The sequence below is a fragment of the Muntiacus reevesi genome, chromosome 3 (assembly GCF_963930625.1).
Source record: "Muntiacus reevesi chromosome 3, mMunRee1.1, whole genome shotgun sequence".
NCBI classification, from domain to species: Eukaryota; Metazoa; Chordata; class Mammalia; order Artiodactyla; family Cervidae; genus Muntiacus; species Muntiacus reevesi.
This window is the reverse complement of record NC_089251.1, coordinates 36,034,174-36,055,603: the sequence shown is the minus strand read 5'-3', so window position 1 is coordinate 36,055,603 and position 21,430 is coordinate 36,034,174. Positions and strand designations below refer to the sequence as shown.

At 43.7% G+C, this 21,430-nt stretch overlaps 1 pseudogene; it reads right to left on the bottom strand.

Annotated features, from left to right (window-relative positions):
* Positions 1-14,252: 14,252 nt before the first annotated feature.
* LOC136162775 (small ribosomal subunit protein eS26 pseudogene) lies at positions 14,253-14,686 on the bottom strand (annotated as a pseudogene).
* Positions 14,687-21,430: the final 6,744 nt, after the last annotated feature.

The following is a 21,430-nucleotide window of genomic DNA, read 5'->3' as shown; positions in this document are numbered from 1 at the left end:
GGACTGGACCCAGTTCTCCTGCATTGAAAATAGTCTCTTTACCATCTGAACCAAATAGCCTTGGCATAGTAAGGGTTGTCTAGTGGTGAACTTTTCCCCTTAGTAAATTTCTCAAGAGTGAGGCTATTATCTCTCTGTAGTCCTTTATATTGATTTACAGCTTGAAAGATAATACTTTGTGTTTATTAGCTGGAAAAAGAAGGAAGAGGAGAACAAGGTGCAGAAGGGAAGGTCCTGGTTCCAGTTTTGATGATACTCCTAGAGGGCAAAATACCCCACGAGGAGAAAGCTCTACTGAGCATTTTCAACTCCCGTGAGGTGAGTGTTGGAATGAACTTCCGGATCCTGGATCCAAGGGTTTCTAGACTGTGCTCCTGAGTCCTGTCCGATTCCCATGAGGCACTTCAGAGACCTTGAATCAAGGGTGGGAGGCAAGACAGGGGAATGTTATTTCGAAGCCCAGATGCATAAAAACAGATTTAACAAATCAGTCAGAGAAGCTCTTATGTTTTAAATTGTGGTAACTCACTCCAGTATTCTTCCCTGGGAAATCCTATAGGTACAGGAGCCTGGCGGACTACAGTCCATGGGGTCACAAAGAGTGAGACATGACTGAGTGCACATATACACAAACACAGTTGGTGTAGTGGATGATGTGGTGTGGCAGGTAGATGCTGCTTCAGGACTGAGACATCTGGTCCTGAATGGCTTTCTCCTTCTGCTGGACATGTTAACAATTAATGACTCTCAGTTGAGTCCCTCTCCAGGCGTTTCCCTGAATTGCCCTTGGCTGAAAAGAAACACCTTATCCAAGGTCATGCTCCCTCCTCAAGGGCAGCATCACTGGTCCATATAGGGTATATATAAAAGGCTTGCCCTCACTGGACCACCCAGAGTCTAGACCTGCCCTCTATGAGGTCTGCTGAGACCTTTGCTGTGATGGCCTCTATCCACTTTCTTCTGTCCATAACCTCCCTCTATCCTGTCCTTTTTCCTTCATCCCCTCACCTTGAAAGCACTGATCCCAACAACACTCCTCAATAAACCTTGTGCACATAAATCTCAGAGTCTGTCTCTCTGGAACTTGCCCTAAGACCATTAGACCATTAGTCATCCACACACTGTGAACAAAGGGGATACAGAACTGTACAACTTCCCTCTAGGACTCCTGAAGGCTGGCATCTGCCCCTGGCACCACCCAGAGCAAAGAGAGGAGTATGCGTAGGAGAGGCATGGGGGCTCCAAGAAAGAGCAGGCCTGGATGGGGTGGCAGAGGGGGGCCTCCAGGCAGCCAGAGCGTGTGGTCTGAGCACTAGGCTGGAAGTGTCCCCACCCAGGAGGAAGATAGGAGAGAAGGGACCCAGGAGGTGAGAAAGACACCTGCAGTTCTCAGTCACACTAGAATCGCCTTAGAATCATTTCAAATACATTACTGCCAGGAGCACCCTTACTCGATCAAGATTCTGACTTGACTGATCAGGGGTGGGGCCCAGGAACAAACATTTGAAAAATGTTCCCAGGTAATTCTAGTGCTTAAGAAGAGTGGAGAATCATTTGGCTAACAGAGGTGCCCAGACAGGAAAGGCTGATGATGTTCCCCGAAATGCCCTCTACAAGTTTACTCTGCCCCCTGCTGGACCAATCCTGACTTTACTACTCATTGGGCCCCAGGCTGAACTCAGGGAGGGCGTCCCCACCTCTTGACCGTGTGAAGGCTAGAGGACCCCTCTTAAGCACCAGTGTCTCAGCAGGGACCATGCGTGCGTGTGATGAGGGGGGTGGTTTTTCTAAGTAGTGGACCAGCCCCAACCAGGCTACTCCAGATATTCAATCTCAATGCCCGATTTCCTGAGATGCTTATCAAACCTGTGGATTCTCTGGCCCCACCCAGGACCTACTGAATACGAATTTCTGGGGTGAGGCCTGAAAATCCTCATTTTCAACACACCCCTACCCACTCCAATGAATCTTGTGCACCTAAGTTTGAGAACTGCTACTGACAGCATCTCCGATGGCATCACCGACTCAGTGGATGTGAGTCTGAGCAAACTCCAGGAGATAGTGAAGAACAGGGAAGCCTGGCATGCTGCAGTCCATGGGGTCGCAAAGAGTCGGACACATCTTAGCGATTGAACAACAGCAAGGGAGAGTTCACTTCCAGGAAACCCTTTTATGCCCTAGTTTGCTGATAGGAAAGCTTTGCTTTCTCTGCAGCAGGGGAGTCCTGGCCTGCTCCTAGTTTTCTAACGCACACTGGATGACCGGCTCAGCTTTCCACTGACGATCTGAGCACAGTCTGAGAATCCTCTTCAGCAAATTCTTTCCAGTTCTTTCTTTTTTCTTTTTAGCTGCTTTCGTAAATATGGCTTGTGAATTGTCCCAAATACTCTTTTTTTTTTTTTTTACATTGTGCAACTGAATCAACAGTTTTGCATAATAAAAGGTTAACATGATGAGAGCCCAGAAAATGAATAAAGCTTGATTGTTCAGATTAAGATTTGCCACTGAGCACTCTGTACTTCTCTCCAGACTCTGCCCATTGTCTGATGATTGCCCTCTCCAGATTAAGTGTGGCTCTGAGGTGGATAAAAATATTCACAGGTTTGGATACGAACCCCTCCCAGCAGCATCATCTCGTCAAGGAGGCGCGACTATTTCTTTGACCTCCCATATTGACTTTTGGGAATCATAAGTGGCATATCTGAGCTGGACTGAAATCTAATCTTTATGAGGCAGCTCTGTGTATTCCTTGGACACGGTAAACAAATGGCAGTTTGTTTGACTGTGCTGGGTCTTCATTGCTGCCAGGGGGCAGGCTTTCTCTAGTCCCAGCAAGCAGGGGCTACTCTCTCCTTGCAGTGTGCGGGCTTCTTATTGCAGTGGCGTCTCTTGTTGCAGAGCACAGACTCTAGGGCTCACAGGCTCAGTAACTGTGGCTCATGGGCTTAGCTGCCTCACCGCTTGTGGAATCTTCCCGGACCAGGGATCAAACTCATGTCCATCCCTGCTAGGCAGATTCTTTACCACTGGACCACCGGGGAAGTGCCTATTGGGCAGTCTTAACATCTTCATTTAGTTACTTTGTGAGGGTGCCAGCATCCATAACAATGAAATTATTTTGATTATCTTCCGTAGTGTGTCCGTGGGCAGTTAGCACCGCCGTAAGGAGCACAGTGCAGATTTTCTGCCAGTTTATACTTAGGGTTTCCCCTTTTATCTCCAAATCTCTCCACCTTCTCTCCCTTTTGTTTTCCTGGGGATTCATTTACCTGCTCTGTTAACCTCTTCAGAACATCCCTTTCTTTCTCTACCCCGAAATGAACATGAAGTGAAAGTGAAAGTGAAGTCGCTCAGTTGTGTCCGACTCTTTGCAACCCCGTGGACTATAGCCCACCAGGCTCCCCCCGTCTATGGGATTCTCCAGGCAGGAATACTGGAGTGGGTTGCCATTTCCTTCTCCAGGGGATCTTCCCGACCCAGAGATCGAACCCAGGTCTCCTGCATTGCAGGCAGACGCTTTAACCTCTGAGCCACCAGGGAATGAGCATAGGCGTCATTTTTAATTAGTTTTTTTGCTCATTACATTAGGGGACAGATGAGGGAGCCCACAGATCCCCGGGCAGAAGCTGCACTGGCCTAACGGGGCTCTCTGAAATTGTGTTCTGAGAAGGTCCCTGGGTCCCTGGACCAGCTCTTTCCAGGTGAATCACTCAAAATTAAGCAATCCTGCCATAGCCCCACATGAATTTGGGTTGGTGCTGCCTGTCGTGGTCCGGGCACAGTTTGGAAAAGATTTTCCAGACGTGAGACAGAATGAGAAAGAGGGAAAGTTTATTAGAGTGGGAGACACTGTTAGAACAGTGGGCCAGCTCAAGGGAGAATTGACATTGAACAAGGGTCCTTAGTCCACTTTTATACCCAGGGTTCAAGGAGTGGGATAGGGGTCTTGCAGGTCATTTGCTGATTGGATGAGGCACATATACGGGGTGGCAGGGTGGGGGAGAGTAAAGCAAATATCTTCTCCCCATGGGGTAGGAGGGGAGACAGGTTTTACTGCTCAGGAGGATCTGAAGTCCATTAATTGTTACAACATGGGGGAGAGAAGGACGATAAGGGTCTGCTTTTTCTGTTCCTGAATTCCAAGACCCCCCTTGGTTTTATCTGCTCTTTCGTCCTTGGGTCATCACACTGCCATCAGGCTTGGTGGATTCCAGGTCCCTGCAAGAACTTGCTTGTCATCCTTTGTTCTGGGCACACTGCCTTGTCCTCCCCAAGGTCTGCTCACCTCTAAGGACAATCACTGACTTTTCTGGGCAAGCACAGCCTTTCCCCACCTGGTTACCAAATACCCTTCCTTTCTCGGCAGGCCACTCTGAACCATCTTTGAATCCTTCTAGTCTGTATTCGCCCCTACCCCACCCTGTTTGTCACCTTTCAGAAAGAAGGCGGAATTTTCCACAGTCCCCTGGGGGACCTCAAGAATGAAAGTTTGGAAAGTAACCTGACTCTAATCCTCCCTAAGCCACCCTCTTGTGTGTGGGCTGACTTAAGCCTTCTTGCCTCCAGTTTCTGAGAACTTCTATCCTGAGGATGCAACCCAAGAAGGAAACAGCAAGCACAGTCCTATATCCTGTCATCTCACCCACATTGTAGCTTCAGGGCAGTGCTGGTCCACACATCCTTCTCGGTCTGCAATGACAGTGATCACTCTTGGAGTGTGCTTTCATGGACTTGGGTGTTCAATGATGGAGCTTACCCTGAAGGCTGTTGGAGTGTTGAGGGCCAGAGCAGTGCCCAGGGACCCTGCCATTACACATACACATGTCTCTCAGGGTGCTGGCTTCCTGCTTCTTTAGCACAAGCAGGACATGGGTTAACCCTCCCTCTCCACCATGGCCACCACATCAGAAGACAGGAAAGGGGTCCATCTCCTTTCGGCCCCCTCATTATGAAGGTTTCCACATTGGTAGCTCAGCTCCTTTCTGCTTAGCCAGATGCCTCTGTCTGTCTCAGGTCAGCAACATGTGGCAACACCAGATAGAAGCATACCATGCTGGTCTCAGTTGGTTTCTTCAGGCAATACTTATGTAGACTTACTTGTTATGGAAACAAAATTTTATGAAATGAATGAAGACAAGTTTCCTTTCCCTTTCTGGACTTTCTCTTCATCAGTGTCGAGCTCTCCTTCCCTAGCCTGAGGCATCACCTTTATCCTTCCCCCAAAAGTCCATGGTTTCCCCCTTGGAGGTCCCAGCTTCTCTCCTAACAGTAGTTCTCTGAACTCCCACCAGCCAGGTACTATGTCTGGCCTCACTAAATAGCCACTATAATAACCTCTCATCGTTACACAGTTACTGTGTGTCAGGCATGGTAGTAAGCAATTCACTTGCCTTTGCATTTTTTTCTTTTTTATTCTTGTGATGGCTGACGAGTTAAATTCTATTATCATCTCCATTTTGGAGTTAAAGAAACAGGCTTAGCATCAAGTGTGTGTGTGTGTGTATGTGGGTCATTCATGTCTGATTCTCTGCAACCCCATGGACTGTAGCCTGCCAGGGTCCTCTGTCCATGTGATTCTCCAGGCAAGAACACTGGAGTGGGTTGCCATTTCCCTCTCCTAGCATTAAGTAGCTTGTCCAAAATTCCATGATAAGTAAGTGACTGTGCCAGGACATTTCAGTTTGAAAACTTGAATGCTTATAATAGGGACAGAGTAAAGGGACAAAATAGGTGATTAAATAGTTTATCCCACTAGGGGATTGTAAGTACAAAAAATATGGGAAACCCCTTTAAGTTAATGATTGCTCAAGAAAGCAGGATGGTTTAACCACAACAAAACCATGTGACAGAAGCATGAGACATGCCCCCAAACAATAAAACAGTGGTGGCAGGAGACCCATATCTTGCCCAATGAGATAAATAAGTTAATGATCCCTAGGACATACCCTCTGCACACATAAAAGAACAATAATTTATGGACCTAGCTTGACCATGCCCAGGTGGTACAGTGGTAAAGAACCCACTGCCAATGCAGAGACACAAGAGACATGGGTTCAATCACTGGGTCAGGAAGATCCCCTGGAGGAGGAAACGACAACCCACACCAGTATTCTTGCCTGGAAAATTCCATAAACACATGAGCCTGGTGGGCTACAGTCCATGGGGTTGCCAAGAGTCAGACATGACTGAGTACACACACACACTTGACCATGAAGGGACAAGAAAACTCCCCTGCTCAACTTGGAGGAGGAGCTGATGATGGAAGCATGATGTCTACTCAAGAAAGACAAGGAAGTTCTTCCTGCCCCCTCCACTTTTCCTTTGATTACAAAACTATAGCCCAGTAAGTTCCCAGGATGTGGCATCTCTCACCTGCCCATTTGTAAAACTCACAAGCATCCTATTCTAATAAATCACTTCTTCCCCATCACTTTTCCTCTTACTGAATTCTTTCCTGCACTGAAACATAAAGAAGTATGGTACCAGAGCTCTTCAGAACCCCCCCTCCCCAGGAGATACCAACCAACCAGTTTCATTTATAATGCTTCTCTTGAAGATATTGTTAGATTTGCCACCTACTGCTCTGAGTATAAGAACATGACTTGCCTGATTGATACAGAGGGCAGCCCACAGCACAGCACTAAAGCTGGGTGAGCTTGCACTTTACACTTCTCAGAACTAAGAAAAATCATCTCACTTTGTTGACTTTTTCCACCCACAGAGGAATGTAAAAACCCATGAAATCTGTTAGATGAGCCATTTGATTACATGGCAAATACTCTGTATACCTGTTTGCCCTACCACAATAGTCTCCTTTGTCATATTTTGTAGGGGCTTTTGATTTAGTCCCCTAAATCAACATTGGATTTGTTTTCTTAAAAGAGGAAGAGGATAGAGCTTATCAAAATGCACAGGACTGGGAATAGTTTACCTTGAGGCTGTCCTGGAGGATAATGATGGGAAGGGGATCCCCAAGGGGGCTTTGGGGTGCTGGTAATGTTTGCCCTTAATGTGGCTTTGGGTGATTTGGGTTTCACTTCATGCAAGTTCCTCAAGCTGTCCACTTGGGATTTGTACTTTCTCACCATGCTCACCCCTGCCTGGACCACTTCACCACCTTCTTCTCTAGGCAAATGCTCCACTACCCATCACTCACTCCTTAGCAGGGCCTCCCATGTCTCATCAGTAGAGACGAGTTTTCCCTCTTTTATGTTGTGAGTGGAAAAATACTGCCAGCCATGTCAGTAGACAAAGGTGTTGCAGTCATCAGCCACTACAAAAGCCCTGGATGGATGGAGAGGACAGGACTGCCCACTGCCAAGTACCTCGGACACTGCGGCCACCCTCAACAGTGCACCCTGAGGGGACTCAGGCTGAGAAAGAACAGGATGCTGGCCATAGATAGCCGAGGTGCATATCAAAGGAGTGATTCCAATGAGCCTGGACTCTTCCTCTTCCCATAAACAAAAAAGTGCTAAATTCCTTAACTTGAGATAACTGATTTTCTTTCATTAACGGTAATCTTTTGATGTTCCAATGACCTGGTCTTTGTTACAAAAACTCCTATAAATCCTGGTTCCTCCCTTACCTCTTTGGAATAGTCCCTCAGAGCTATCTGATAGGCTGCCTCTCAGGCCTGAAGTCCTAAGAATTCTCAACTTCTAGGCTGTGCATTTTTTTTTAATCAAGACCTACAACACGAGTGGACCATGCTATCAGGGTCTGGAGTCAGGAAGTGCCTGCCTTACACGCTTCATCCCTTTCTCCACCATCCATTAAGCACGAATGATGCAGAGACCTTCCCCGACTCTCTCCACTTCCAGGGGTTCATCGGGTCTGCCATTTATATTTGCCGAAAGGAGATGCTCTTCCTGCTCAAAGCCCATGTGGTGTGACTTACTTTGAGTATCTGCTCTTGATGTGCGACACCTGGCGAAGGCACTTGGGATGTGAGAAGGAGGCACCAAGGAAGGGCATTTCCCTCTTCTCTCAGCCCTTCCTCTGAAGGAAAAGTCCCTGAAGTTAAAACAAAGCAACTGAATTATCTGGAAACCACCGATGACCACAAATCGGGCAGCCAAGAAATCGAAACCTCGGGACTCCAGGGACTCCAGGAAGTGAATGGGGATCAGGTGGAGACTGGCCTGCGAGAAGATCTGCAGTTAAATCCAATATCCTCTCTCCAGGCCCCAGGATGGAGTCATTGTTTAACTAAGGTGGGGCGGTATCTGCCGTGCCCATATAAGGACGAGCCCAAGGGGCAGAAGCAAGCAGACAGCAGGGCGGCCGGCTGGCGGCCAGCCATTTCTGCAAAGGAGCTGCCACTGTGCTCCACCACCAGTATCCTCCATTACCCTCAGAGCGGCTGCAGCCGAGCCTGTGGGACCGCCTAGTCCCAGCTCGGCTCCCTGTCGGGGGCTCCTGCTGACCAGGCTGCATCAGTACACCTGTCTTCGAAACAGGTAGGGTGTGAGGGGTGACCTCTCAGGGCTTTGGACCAAGAAAGCACTCCAAACTTTAGTAAGCATATAAATGTCTCAGAGACTGTCTTAATTCTGTAGCTTCGAAATCTCCACCCCCAGAGATATGGATTCAGTAGCTCAGAAAAGCAGGTGTCTGTGATGCAAAGGGTCCAAAGTTTTAAGCAAAACTAGGGCAAAGGGTGAGTTGACTCCCTAAATGAAGATAACCTCAACTTTGCCCGTTTCATACAGTGAGAGGTTCTCTTAATCAGCAAGTCACCTTTGCTTTCTGCTCATTCAGTGACAACCTGGAGGAGGGCCACATTATCGTCACGGATACCCTGATGGCAGGAACCATGTCTTTGTTTACCATTGCATACTTTCTGACATACAGAATAAGCAAAATTACTTTATCTTAAAAAAAAAAAATAGCTCTTGGTTTCATTGATGCCTTCTATCATCTTCTTGATCTGTTTTATTTAATTTCCTCTCCAATCATTTCCTTCCCTCTGCTGACTTTGGGTTTTGTTTGTGCTTTGCCTAATTCTTTTAGGTGGTAAGTTAGGTTGTTTCAGATGTTCTTGTTTCGTGAGGAGGCCTGTATCTCTATGAACTTCCCTCTTAGAAGTGCTTTTGCTACATCCTGTAGATTTTTTGAAGGGTTGTGCTTTCATTTTCATTTTGTCTGGAGGCATTTTCTGATTTCCTCTTTGATGTCTTCATTGGTAGTATTCAGTGAGTGATTCACTGGAAAGAATGCTTTAGAAGAAAAGGTGCTAGTGAGAAATATATAGATTAATGATCCACCTACTGACCCTAAGGGTGTACTCTGTGTCTAGCTCTGCACTTGATCCTCCCATGTGTGATCTCTAATGCCATTATTTGGGCATGTTATATAACCTCTCTGGGTCCCAGTTTCCTCATCACTAAAATGTAGCAGTAGTGTATGCTTCACATAATTATTGAAAAGATTAAATGAGATAATATATGTAAAGTACTTAGCAGATAAAATATGTAAAGTACCTGGCACATGATAAGTGCTCAAAATATTCTAGTTATTACAGTTGATATTATTCTATCCTGGATTCTCTACAAAACAAAGCTTGAGGCAAAGCTTGAATGCTAATGCCTCACTGGGAGGTGCAATCCCAGGGCAGCAAAAGTGAGGGAAATAAGAAATGAGGAGAGGAGATTGGGAAGCAATACAAGGTGATGTGTCACCCACGTCTCTTCACAAAGAGAAATAGTCAGCTACTTGGCTAAAGCAGAACACCTACAACTAGCTTTGCAGAAATTCTGGGTCTTGGAATAATCCGCAGGAGAGATGTTGGAGAGGAAATTTACATGTGGGCTCCCTTCTGTCTTCCATCTTTCATTGCTCAAAGTTTGCCCCATGGGGAATTAATACTTCTGAACCTCTGGCTTGTGCATCTGGCCCCTTGGCAGTCACTGGGAAATCCAGATCCTACTCCTTGAGGTTTGGGACCTGTCCTCAGTCCGGAAGAGGTGAGAAGAGCCTCTTCTTTGCCTAGAGTCAAAGAAAACCCTCAAAAGAGAGATAAGAGTCCCAGAGACAGGTAAGACCAAGAGGACCTGAAACTACACATAAGGTTCCTGCCCACTGGGAAGCGAGCTGTCTGGAGTGACCTGGGGAGGATGGGTTGGAGACAGTAACTCTTAAAATCAGATTATCATTTGACACACAATGGGCCCCAACTTCCTAAATCCCCCTAATGTGCTTTAGAAGGAGTCTAAATTAGTAAGCAGGAAGTTTATCCTCTCTTTATAGATGTGGGAAGAGCCTTGCCCAGAAATCCGTGATCATACTGAATATTACACAGTGTTTCTGGGACACATGTAATTATAGAACCCAGGAAGAATGCTCTGCCATGTCCTCAGAATACATCGACAAGCTACTTGGGAACTCTCTAGCCCTTTTCTGTATGGAGTAACATGCCAAAGCATTTGGGAGATGGGAAGGAGAAGCGTTTCATACAAAGATGTTTGGATTTTCTGTGTTTGCACGTGATGAACTTAACTGAAAGGAAATCTGTATTCCAGTTTCACTGCCTGCCCAACAGTATCATGGAGTGTGCATAGAACATTCTCAGTTCCAGAAACAGAACGTTACAGCTGAAAAGCGCTTCAGAGAGTAAGTCCAACTTGCTCAGTGTTCCAAACGGTGAAACAGAGGCCAGAGAAGAGGCACGGCTCATGGACTTAATGGAGTGACTCAGACTCCTTGCTGCCTGGCAAGAGCTCTCCTTGTTACCCCACAGGGTGCCCTGAGAGGGACCCACGAGTCCCCAAAGAGGCTGGGTCCACATGGAGAGGCCACCTGCTGGAGAGCACAGTGGGGTTGCCCCATTCATGGGCCACCCCAAATGGCTTCTGTTTTCTGCCACTCTTGTACCAGGCTGTTCATCTCCTTGGCAGTCAGCCTGGCATTGAACCCAGAGTCACTGGCAGACGATGGATAGTTCTATTCTGAGTACTCACGTCTCTGGCACCTGGTTCCCATCTGGGGCGCTACAGTGCTCTGTAAATCTGAAGCCATGTAAAAGACTTTTCTCATCACTTCCTCTCCCGAGGTCCTTGGATTAGAGATTATCTCAGACCCCTCTCAGCCCCAACAAAACAGAAAGTAAGATACCCCTCAGCAGGGCCCATGACAAGCTTTGCTTCCAGGCCAGAGCACCAGTCTTGAAGCTGGGAGACGGACAGCCTTCTACTCACCGTGCTGCCCAGACACCTCTTGTCTGATCTTAAGCCTCAGTTTCCCCTTCTGCAGAGAGAGCCCTGGGTAGTCTTCCTCTGAGGCTTGCCTATCCACGGTCCACAAGCCTCCATTCATAGCTTCCAGGCCACCAAGGCAGGGAATGCTGCTGAGACAATTCTGAAACCGGGGAAACACCCAGGGAAAGCCCTGGTCTAGGTGTTAAGTTCCATTTTAAAGCTCGAAATTGATGTTCATTCCCACCTTCACACCGTCTCATATCCACTCTCCTTGAGAAATAGTCACGTGCCCTCCCCACTCACTCACAGTGGATTTGCATCTGCCCCAAAGCCACTCTCTCTCCTTCTCTCTCCCCCATCTTTGTTCTTTCTCTCCACCCCTTCTCCCCACCCTCTCTCCCTGCAAAGCCCTGAGGTGTACGACGGGGCACATAGCTGAGAGTGGTTTGCACGGAGCTCTTTTCCACCGGAGAGCAGTTAAGTGCCTTATTTTCCCCACTCGGGTGGCTAAATTATTCTCGATGTGTTAAACAGAGTAATTAAACACATACACACGCGAGTGCGCTGGGCCCCTCCCCCCACCCTTCCTTGCTCCTTGTCAGCAGAGAGCACAGTCAGCCCCAGCCTTCAAGCTCTGTTAGTTTTAATTTGAGTTGTGGAATTAGTAATGGGTTTTGCCGGAACACTGTTGTGGGAAATAGATCGCTCCTCGTGCGGGGTGTGGGCACTATTTCAAATGAGTATTTGTTAAGGGAAAAACCGTCCCTTGTCGTGTTCTGCTACATTACATCAGATATATTTCCACTGTTCTGGAAAAAAACATGAGCTAGGAGAGAGCTATGTGTAGCCCTCCCGGCAGGGAACAGCTGAATGCTGCTTCCGATTTCTTAGCAGATTGAGAACAAAAAGCAAACAGCATCCCTCTTGGTAGCTGGGATGTGCTAAGCTCCGCCCAGAGGCCGGGGCACCAGGGCCAGCCCTGCACCTGTCACTATGAGGTCTGTCCTGTCCTATCACTGACAGAAGGGAACTGGGTGGTTTAGTGGCAAAAATACAATGTTGAAGACAAGCAGTTGAGTGCAGAGAACCTCTGCAGGTCAAAGTGAAAGGATCTGCCCAATTCAGGGCTACTTCTGCACCCCTCTTTTATAATCATCCAACCTCATCTTGACTGTCTCCACTTATGGGTGCTCAGGCCCTCCTGGTTCTGTGGTCATCACTGCCATTAGCCTCTTACCCTTGACTCTGTCCAATAAGACAGCTAGTAGCCATGTGTGTGGGTATTTAAATATAAATTCAGTTCAGTTCAGTCACTCAATCATGTCCGATTCTTTGCGACCCCATGGACCGTGGCACACCAGGCTTCCCTGTCCATCACCAAGTCCCGGAACTTGGCTCAAACTCATGTCCATCAAGTCAGTGATGCCATCCAACCATGTCATCCCCTTTTCCTCCTGTCTTCAGTCTTTCCCAGCATCAGGGTCTTCTGTAATGAGTCAGTTCTTTGCATCAGGTGGCCGAAGTATTGGAGCTTCAGCTTTAGCATCAGTCCTTCCAATGAATATTTAGGACTGATTTCCTTTAATTAATTAAATTAAATTAAACAAAATTCAGTTCCTTAGTTGCACTTGCCATATGTTAAGTGTTCAAAAGCCACATGTATCTAGTGGCTACTCTGTTGGACTCAACTCTGTGGAGTTGGGAGGGCCTACTGTTGGAAGTCCAGGAGTAACTGGCCAATGTCTGCGGTGCCCCTTCCTGTCACAGGGCAGGGCAGTGGGTACGAGGAGATCCTGGCAGTGATGGTCACAAGATCTACTTACCTAGTTGTTATGTTCCATGCCAAGCCCTTTACAAGAAACTTCTCATTTAATACCCACCTACTGTTAAAAGGCTGGTTTTATTGCCACCACCTCCAGTCCATTTTATATGTAAGAAAAGGAGGCTCAGCGATATTAAGGGTACTGCTTAGTCACTAAGCAATATCTGGATTCAAACCAAAGCTTCAACCTGATTTCACATGCTCTTGACCACTATTCCACGATGTTTCTTTTCTTTTTTTTTAAATAGAGATAGGGCAAAGCCCAGTTTTCTGAAAGGGAGTATTATCTTGGGAGTTAGAGAAGCAGCAAAGGGGATCCTACCTGTGGGACCAGAGATTGTTAAATCTGTGCTTTCTAAGACCAGGATTTTTCTAGAGGGCTGTGTATTAGGACTACAGGGCTGGATCTGACAGTCACTGTAAATCCTTCAGTCTTTCTCCCAATAGATATTCCTAGATTTCTAACTTCCCAGGAATTAATCTCTAGATTCCTTGTGTACTTAGCTGATGGCAAGTTTGTGCCAATTACAAAAAGTCATCACCATTTCTAGGTGGATATAACTGCACACTAGGAAACCATCCTTGCAAGCAGACTGCTTCCTCCCTGGCCAGGTACCCTCTGCTACTCTCTTTGGATACCATTGAATATGTTGATGGTTCTCTTAATGTGTGGCCCCCAGAACTGAACACAGTGGGTTAGATGGCCGTGTGGGGTCAAGAGCAGCTTTGATTAGGGGGCTGGAGGTGTCCCTTCCAAAGCAACCCCTTACTACTGTGACAGCAGTTCAGACTGTGTCCAGTATTTCACCTCATTGCCTCATTTAAAACAGGAAGTCAAGCAAGGCACACAAAAATATTCCGCAATGAAATTTAACCAAGGCAGAGCCCACTCACTGTTTACTTCCAGTGGTCATGTATGGATGTGAGAGTTGGACTATAAAGAAAGCTGAGCACCAAAGAATTGATGCTTTTGAACTGTGGTATTGGAGAAGACTCTTGAGACTCCCTTGGACTGCAGGGAGATCCAACCAATCCATCCTAGAGGAGATTAGTCCTGGGTGTTCATTGGAAGGACTGATGCTGAAGCTGAAACTCCAGTACTTTGGCCACATCATGTGAAGAGTTGACTCATTTGAAAAGACCCTGATGCTGGGAGGGATTGAGGGCAGGAGGAGGAGGGGACGGCAGAGGATGAGAGGGCTGGATGGCATCACCAACTCAATGGACATGAGTTTTTTTTTTTTTTTTAAGTATAATTTCCATTTTATTGTCTTTTCAGAGAAACCAATATTTCTTCAGTCTTTAAGGACTTGGATCCTTACATGGGCTTTGGTGGAGGACATGGGGCAGCACCCACAGGTCTAAATGGGGGTAGAGGTGTTAGGTCCTTCCGGGCTTCCCGAGAGCGATTCCTGACTACCTTGCTGTGAATGGCACAACTCACGCAGTAATGTAGTTTCACATACAGCTTGGGAAGCACATAGACGTCGAAAACACTCACTTCAGAAATGTCCCTGATGGCTGTGGCCTCTACGATGTTCCGAATGACACACTTCTTAATGGCCTTATCCTTGGGCACACATTGGGCACAGTTGATGCAGCAAATAGGCTGCACGTGGCCACAGCCCTTTTTGGCACGACCGTTGTTCCTTCTTTTCTTGGTCATCTTTGAAGCGCAGAGGCGAGAGAGGGGACATAAGTTTAAGAAAACTCTGGGAGTTTGTGATGGACAGGGAGGCCTGGCGTGCTGTGGTTCATGGGATCGCAAAGAGTCGGACACGACTGAGCAACTGAACTGAACTTTAAAATGTGAAGACAGCTTTGTAGTTTCATTGGTTAAATTCCATCTTCTCGATTTTGAGGTCCTTTAGAATTTTGTTTCTGCCATCTGCTTAGTTAATTGTAATGTTTTCTTTCTATCATTACAAATGATGTAAGTGTTGAAAAGTAATTTCCTTTTCACTTCAACATCTTCATCCAGGACCAAGATAAAAATGTTAGTGCAAGGGACAGAATTTTGTGACTATTACAGTATGATGAGTCCAAGATAATCTGAAATCATTCATCTGTGATTTCTGGTTCAAACTGTGGATTATATTTATTATATTTTATTTCACTGTGCTATACTGCACTGTACTCCTATATAATACTACAGGATACATACAACCTACTCAGTCTAGCTTGATTTTACCATCTTGTATATAAGGAATAAAAGGTGATTTTTATTGAACAATTTAAAAAAATCATATATTTTATCTATCTATATGTATATAAATCAGTCATATACATATGACCATATATATGGCATTCTCCTATTATCCTAAAGTTGGAAGTCTATTGTTAGAATAGAAAAAAAGAAAAAGAAGAAAAAGAGCGAGAAAGTTAAATGATTGATTGTGCTAAGGTGCTATTTGCCTCTAGAAAAGCATGCACCATTTCCTAAGTACTCAAAAGTGTTTCTTTACAAGTTCATTTCAGAATTTTGCTGTGAATATCATACTTCTTAAAAACATTATTATAGGGCCATAAAAAATTTTAATCAATACTTTGGGGAATGAATGTGTAAATTACAAATGAACTTCCTGTTTTTAAAGAGAGAAACTCTCACAAAATTTCTTTATTTTTTATTATTGATATTATTGTTTATTCTATCATTTTTTGTCATTATTTATAGAATGATATATAGGAACTTTATTTTTTTTATTTTTTTTAAAGTCATTCATTTTATTAGCAGTTAAAATATCTTTATGAAATTATGAATATGATTAAATTTTACTTTGGGAGATCCCAAAGAGATTCCTTTTTTTAATTTTTTTTCAATTATTTTTATTAGTTGGAGGCTAATTACTTCACAACATTGCAGTGAGTTTTGTCATACATTGACATGAACCAGACATGGAGTTAAATGTATTCCCCATCCCGATCCCCCCTCCCACCTCCCCCCACAACCCGATTCCCCTGGGTCCTCCCAGTGCACCTGGCCCAAGCACCTGTCTCATGCATCCCATCTGGGCTGGTGATCTGTTTCACCATAGATAATATACATGCTGTTCTCTCGAAACATCCCACCCTCCCCTTCTCCCACAGAGTTCAAAAGTCTGTTCTGTACATCTGTGTCTCTTTTTCTGTTTTGCATATAGGGTTATCATTACCATCTTTCTAAATTCCATATATATGTGTTAGTATGCGGTAATGATCTTTATCTTTCTGGCTTACTTCACTCTGTATAATGGGCTCCAGTTTCATCCATCTCATTAGAACTGATTCAAATGAATTCTTTTTAATGGCTGAGTAATATTCCATTATGTACATGTACCACAGCTTCCTTATCCATTCGTCTGCTGATGGGCATCTAGGTTGCTTCCATGTCCTGGCTATTATAAATAGTGCAGCGATGAACATTGGGGTGCACATGTCTCTTTCAGATCTGGTTTCCTCAGTGTGTATGCCCAGAAGTGGGATTGCGGGGTCATATGGCAGTTCTATTTCCAGTTTTTTAAGAAATCTCCACACTGTTCTCCATAGTGGCTGTACTAGTTTGCATTCCCACCAACAGTGTCAGAGGGTTCCCTTTTCTGCACACCCTCTCCAGCATTTATTGCTTGTAGACTTTTGGATAGCAGCCATCCTGACTGGCATGTAATGGTACCTCATTGTGGTTTTGATTTGCATTTCTCTGATAATGAGTGATGTGGAGCATTTTTTCATGTGTTTGTTAGCCATCTGTATATCTTCTTTGGAGAAATGTCTGTTTAGTTCTTTGGCCCATTTTTTGATTGGGTCATTTATTTTTCTGGAATTGAGCTTCAGGAGTTGCTTGTATATTTTTGAGATGAATCCTTTGTCTGTTGCTTCATTTGCTATTATTTTCTCCCAATCTGAAGGCTGTCTTTTCACCTTGCTTATAGTTTCCTTTGTTGTGCAAAAGCTTTTAAGTTTCATTAGGTCCCATTTGTTTATTTTTGCTTTTATTTCCAATATTCTGGGAGGTGGGTCATAGAGGATTCTGCTGTGATTCATGTCGGAGAGTGTTTTGCCTATGTTCTCCTCTAGGAGTTTTATAGTTTCTGGTCTTACATTTAGATCTTTAATCCATTTTGAGTTTATTTTTGTGTATGGTGTTAGAAAGTGTTCTAGTTTCATTCTTTTACAAGTGGTTGACCAGTTTTCCCAGCACCACTTGTTGAAGAGGTTGTCTTTTTTCCATTGTATATCCTTGCCTCCTTTGTCAAAGATAAGCTGTCCATAGGTTCATGGATTTATCTCTGGGCTTTCTATTCTGTTCCATTGGTCTATATTTCTGTCTTTGTGCCAGTACCACACTGTCTTGATGACTGTGGCTTTGTAGTATAGTCTGAAGTCAGGCAGGTTGATTCCTCCAGTTCCATTCTTCTTTCTCAAGATTGCTTTGGTTATTTGAGGTTTTTTGTATTTCCATACAAATTGTGAAATTATTTCTTCTAGCTCTGTGAAAAATACCGTTGGTAGCTTGATAGAGATTGCATTGAATCTATAGATTGCTTTGGGTAGTATAGCCATTTTGACAATATTGATTCTTCCAATCCATGAACACTGTATGTTTCTCCATCTGTTTGTGTCCTCTTTGATTTCTTTCATCAGTGTTTTATAGTTTTCTATGTATAGGTCTCTTGTTTCTGTAGGTAGATATACTCCTAAGTATTTTATTCTTTTTGTTGCAATGGTCAATGGTATTGTTTCCTTAATTTCTCTTTCTGTTTTCTCACTGTTAGTGTATAGGAATGCAAGGGATTTCTGTGTGTTAATTTTATATCCTGCAACTGTACTATATTAATTGATTAGCTCTAGTAATTTTCTGGTAGAGTCTTTAGGGTTTTCTATGTAGAGGATCATGTCATCTGCAAACAGCGAGAGTTTCACTTCTTCTTTTCCTATCTGGATTCCTTTTACTTCTTTTTCTGCTCTGATTGCTGTGGCCAAAATTTCCAAAACTATGTTGAATAGTAGTGGTGAGAGTGGGCACCCTTGTCTTGTTCCTGATTTCAGGGGAAATGCTTTCAATTTTTCACCATTGAGGATAATGCTTGCTGTGGGTTTGTCATATATGGCTTTTATTATGTTGAGGTATGTTCCTTCTATTCCTGCTTTCTGGAGAGTTTTAATCATAAATGAGTGTTGAATTTTGTCAAGGCTTTCTCTGCATCTATTGAGATAATCATATGGTTTTTATCTTTCAATTTGTTAATGTGGTGTATTACATTGATTGATTTGTGGATATTAAAGAATCCTTGCATTCCTGGGATCAAGCCCACTTGGTCATGGTGTATGATTTTTTTAATATGTTGTTGGATTCTGTTTGCTAGAATTTTGTTAAGGATTTTTGCATCTATGTTCATCAGTGATATTGGTCTGTAGTTTTCTTTTTTTGTGGCATCTTTGTCTGGTTTTGGAATTAGGGTGATGGTGGCCTCATAGAATGAGTTTGGAAGTTTACCTTCTTCTGCAATTTTCTGGAAGAGTTTGAGTAAGATAGGTGTTAGCTCTTCTCTAAATTTTTGGTAGAATTCAGCTGTGAAGTCATCAGGTCTTGGGCTTTTGTTTGCTGGAAGATTTCTGATTACGGTTTCGATTTCCTTGCTTGTGATGACTCTGCTATGATCTTCTATTTCTTCCTGGTTCAGTTTTGGAAAGTTATACTTTTCTAAGAATTTGTCCATTTCATCCAAGTTGTCCATTTTATTGGCATAGAGCTGCTGGTAGTAGTCTCTTATGATCCTTTGTATTTCAGTGTTGTCTGTTGTGATCTCTCCATTTTCATTTCTAATTTTGTTAATTTGGTTCTTCTCTCTTTGTTTCTTAATGAGTCTTGCTAATGGTTTGTCAATTTTGTTTATTTTTTCAAAAAACCAGCTTTTAGCTTTGTTGATTTTTGCTATGGTCTCTTTAGTTTCTTTTGCATTTATTTCTGCCCTAATTTTTAAGATTTCTTTCCTTCTGCTAACCCTGGGGTTCTTCATTTCTTCCTTCTCTAATTGCTTTAGGCGTAGAGTTAGGTTATTTATTTGGCTTTTTTCTTGTTTCTTGATGTAAGCCTGTAATGCTATGAACCTTCCTCTTAGCACTGCGGTTGTTGTGTTTTCATTTTCATTCATTTCTATGCATATTTTGATTTCTTCTATGACTTGTTGGTTATTCAGAAGCGTGTTATTTAGCCTCCATATGTTTGAATTTTTAACAATTTTTTTCCTGTAGTTGAGATCTAATCTTACTGCACTGTGGTCAGGAAAGATGACTGGAATGATTTCAATTGTTTTGAATTTTCCAAGACCAGATTTGTGGCCCAGGATGTGATCTATTCTGGAGAAGGTTCCGTGTGCACTTGAGAAAAAGGTGTAGTTGATTGTTTGGGGGTGAAATGTCCTATAGAGATCAATTAGGTCTAGCTGGTCGATTGTGTCATTTAAAGTTTGTGTTTCCTTGTTAATTTTCTGTTTAGTTGATCTATCCATAGTTGTGAGTGGGGTATTAAAGTCTCCCACTATTATTGTGTTACTATTAACTTCCTCTTTCATACTTGTTAGCATTTGCTGTACATATTGCGGTGCTCCTATGTTGGGTGCATATATATTTATAATTGTTATATCCTCTTCTTGGATTGATCCCTTGATCATTATGTAGTGTCCTTCTTTGTCTCTTTTCACATCCTTTATTTGAAAGTCTATTTTATCTGATATGAGTATTGCGACTCCTGCTTTCTTTTGGTCTCCGTTTGCGTGAAATATTTTTTTCCAGCCCTTCACTTTTAGTCTGTATGTGTCTCATGTTTTGAGGTGGGTCTCTTTTAGACAGCATATATAGGGGTCTTGTTTTTGTATCCATTCAGCCAATCTTTGTCTTTTGGTTGGGGCATTCAACCCATTTACATTTAAGGTAATTATTGATAGGTGTGGTCCCGTTGCCATTTACTTTGTTGTTTTGGGTTCACGTTTATACAACCTTTCTGCATTTCCTGTTTAGAGAAGATCCTTTAGCATTTGTTGAAGAGCTGGTTTGGTGGTGCTGAATTCTCTCAGCTTTTGCTTGTCTGTAAAGCTTTTGAATTCTCCTTCATATCTGAATGAGATCCTTGCTAGGTACAGTAATCTAGGTTGTAGGTTATTCTCTTTCATTACCTTAAGTATGTCCTGCCATTCCTTTCTGGCTTGAAGGGTTTCTATTGATAGATCAGCTGTTATCCTTATGGGAATCCCTTTGTGTGTTAGCTGTTATTTCTCCCTTGCTGCTTTTAATATTTGTTCTTTGTGTTTGATCTTTGTTAATTTGATTAATGTGTGTCTTGGGGTGTTTCGCCTTGGGTTTATCGGTTTCTTGAACTTGGGTGGCTATTTCCTTCCCCATTTTAGGAAAGTTTTCAGCTATTATCTCCTCGAGTATTTTCTCATGTCCTTTCTTTTTGTCTTCTTCTTCTGGGACTCCTATGATTCGAATGTTCGGGCATTTCACATTGTCCCAGAGGTCCCTGAGGTTGTCCTCATTTGTTTTGGTTCTTTTTTCCTCTCTGCTTCATTTATTTCCACCATTTTATCTTCTACCTCACTTATCCTATCTTCTGTCTCCGTTATTCTACTCTTGGTTCCCTCCAGAGTGTTTTTGATCTCATTTATTGCATTATTCATTTTTAATTGACTCTTTTATATTTCTTCTAGGTCTTTATTAAACATTTCTTGCATCATTTCAATCTTTGTCTCCAGGCTATTTATCTGTAACTCCATTTTGTTTTCAAGATTTTGGATCATTTTTATTATCATTATTCTAAATTCTTTTTCAGGTAGATTCCCTATCTCCTTCTCTTTTATTTGACTTGGTGGGCATTTTTCATGTTCCTTTACCTGTAGGGTATTTCTCTGCCTTTTCATCTTGTTTAGATTGCTGTGTCTGGAGTGGGCTTTCTGTATTCTGGAGGTCTGTGATTCCTTTTTATTGTGGAGGTTTTACCCAGTGGGTGGGGTTGGATGTTTGGCTTGTCAAGGTTTCCTGGTTAGGGGAAGCTTGCATCGGTGTTCTGGTGCATGGAACTTGATTTCTTCTCTCTGGAGTGCAATGGAGTGCCCAGTGATGAGTTTTGAGATGTGTCTATGTGTTAGGTGTGACCTTGGGCAGCCTGTATGTTGGCGTCCAGGGCTATGTTTCTGCGTTGCTGGAGAATTTGCGTGGTATGTCTTGCTCTGGAAATTATTGGCTCTTGGGTGGTGGTTGGTTTCAGTGTATGTATGGAGGCTTTTGGACGGTCTTTTATGTAGTTAGGAGTTTTCTGGTGTTCTCAGGTTTTGGGCTTAAGTCTCCTGCCTCTGGGTTTCAGTTTTATTCTTCCAGTAGTCTCAAGACTTCTCCTACTATACAGCACTGTTAATAAAACTTCTAGGTTAATGGC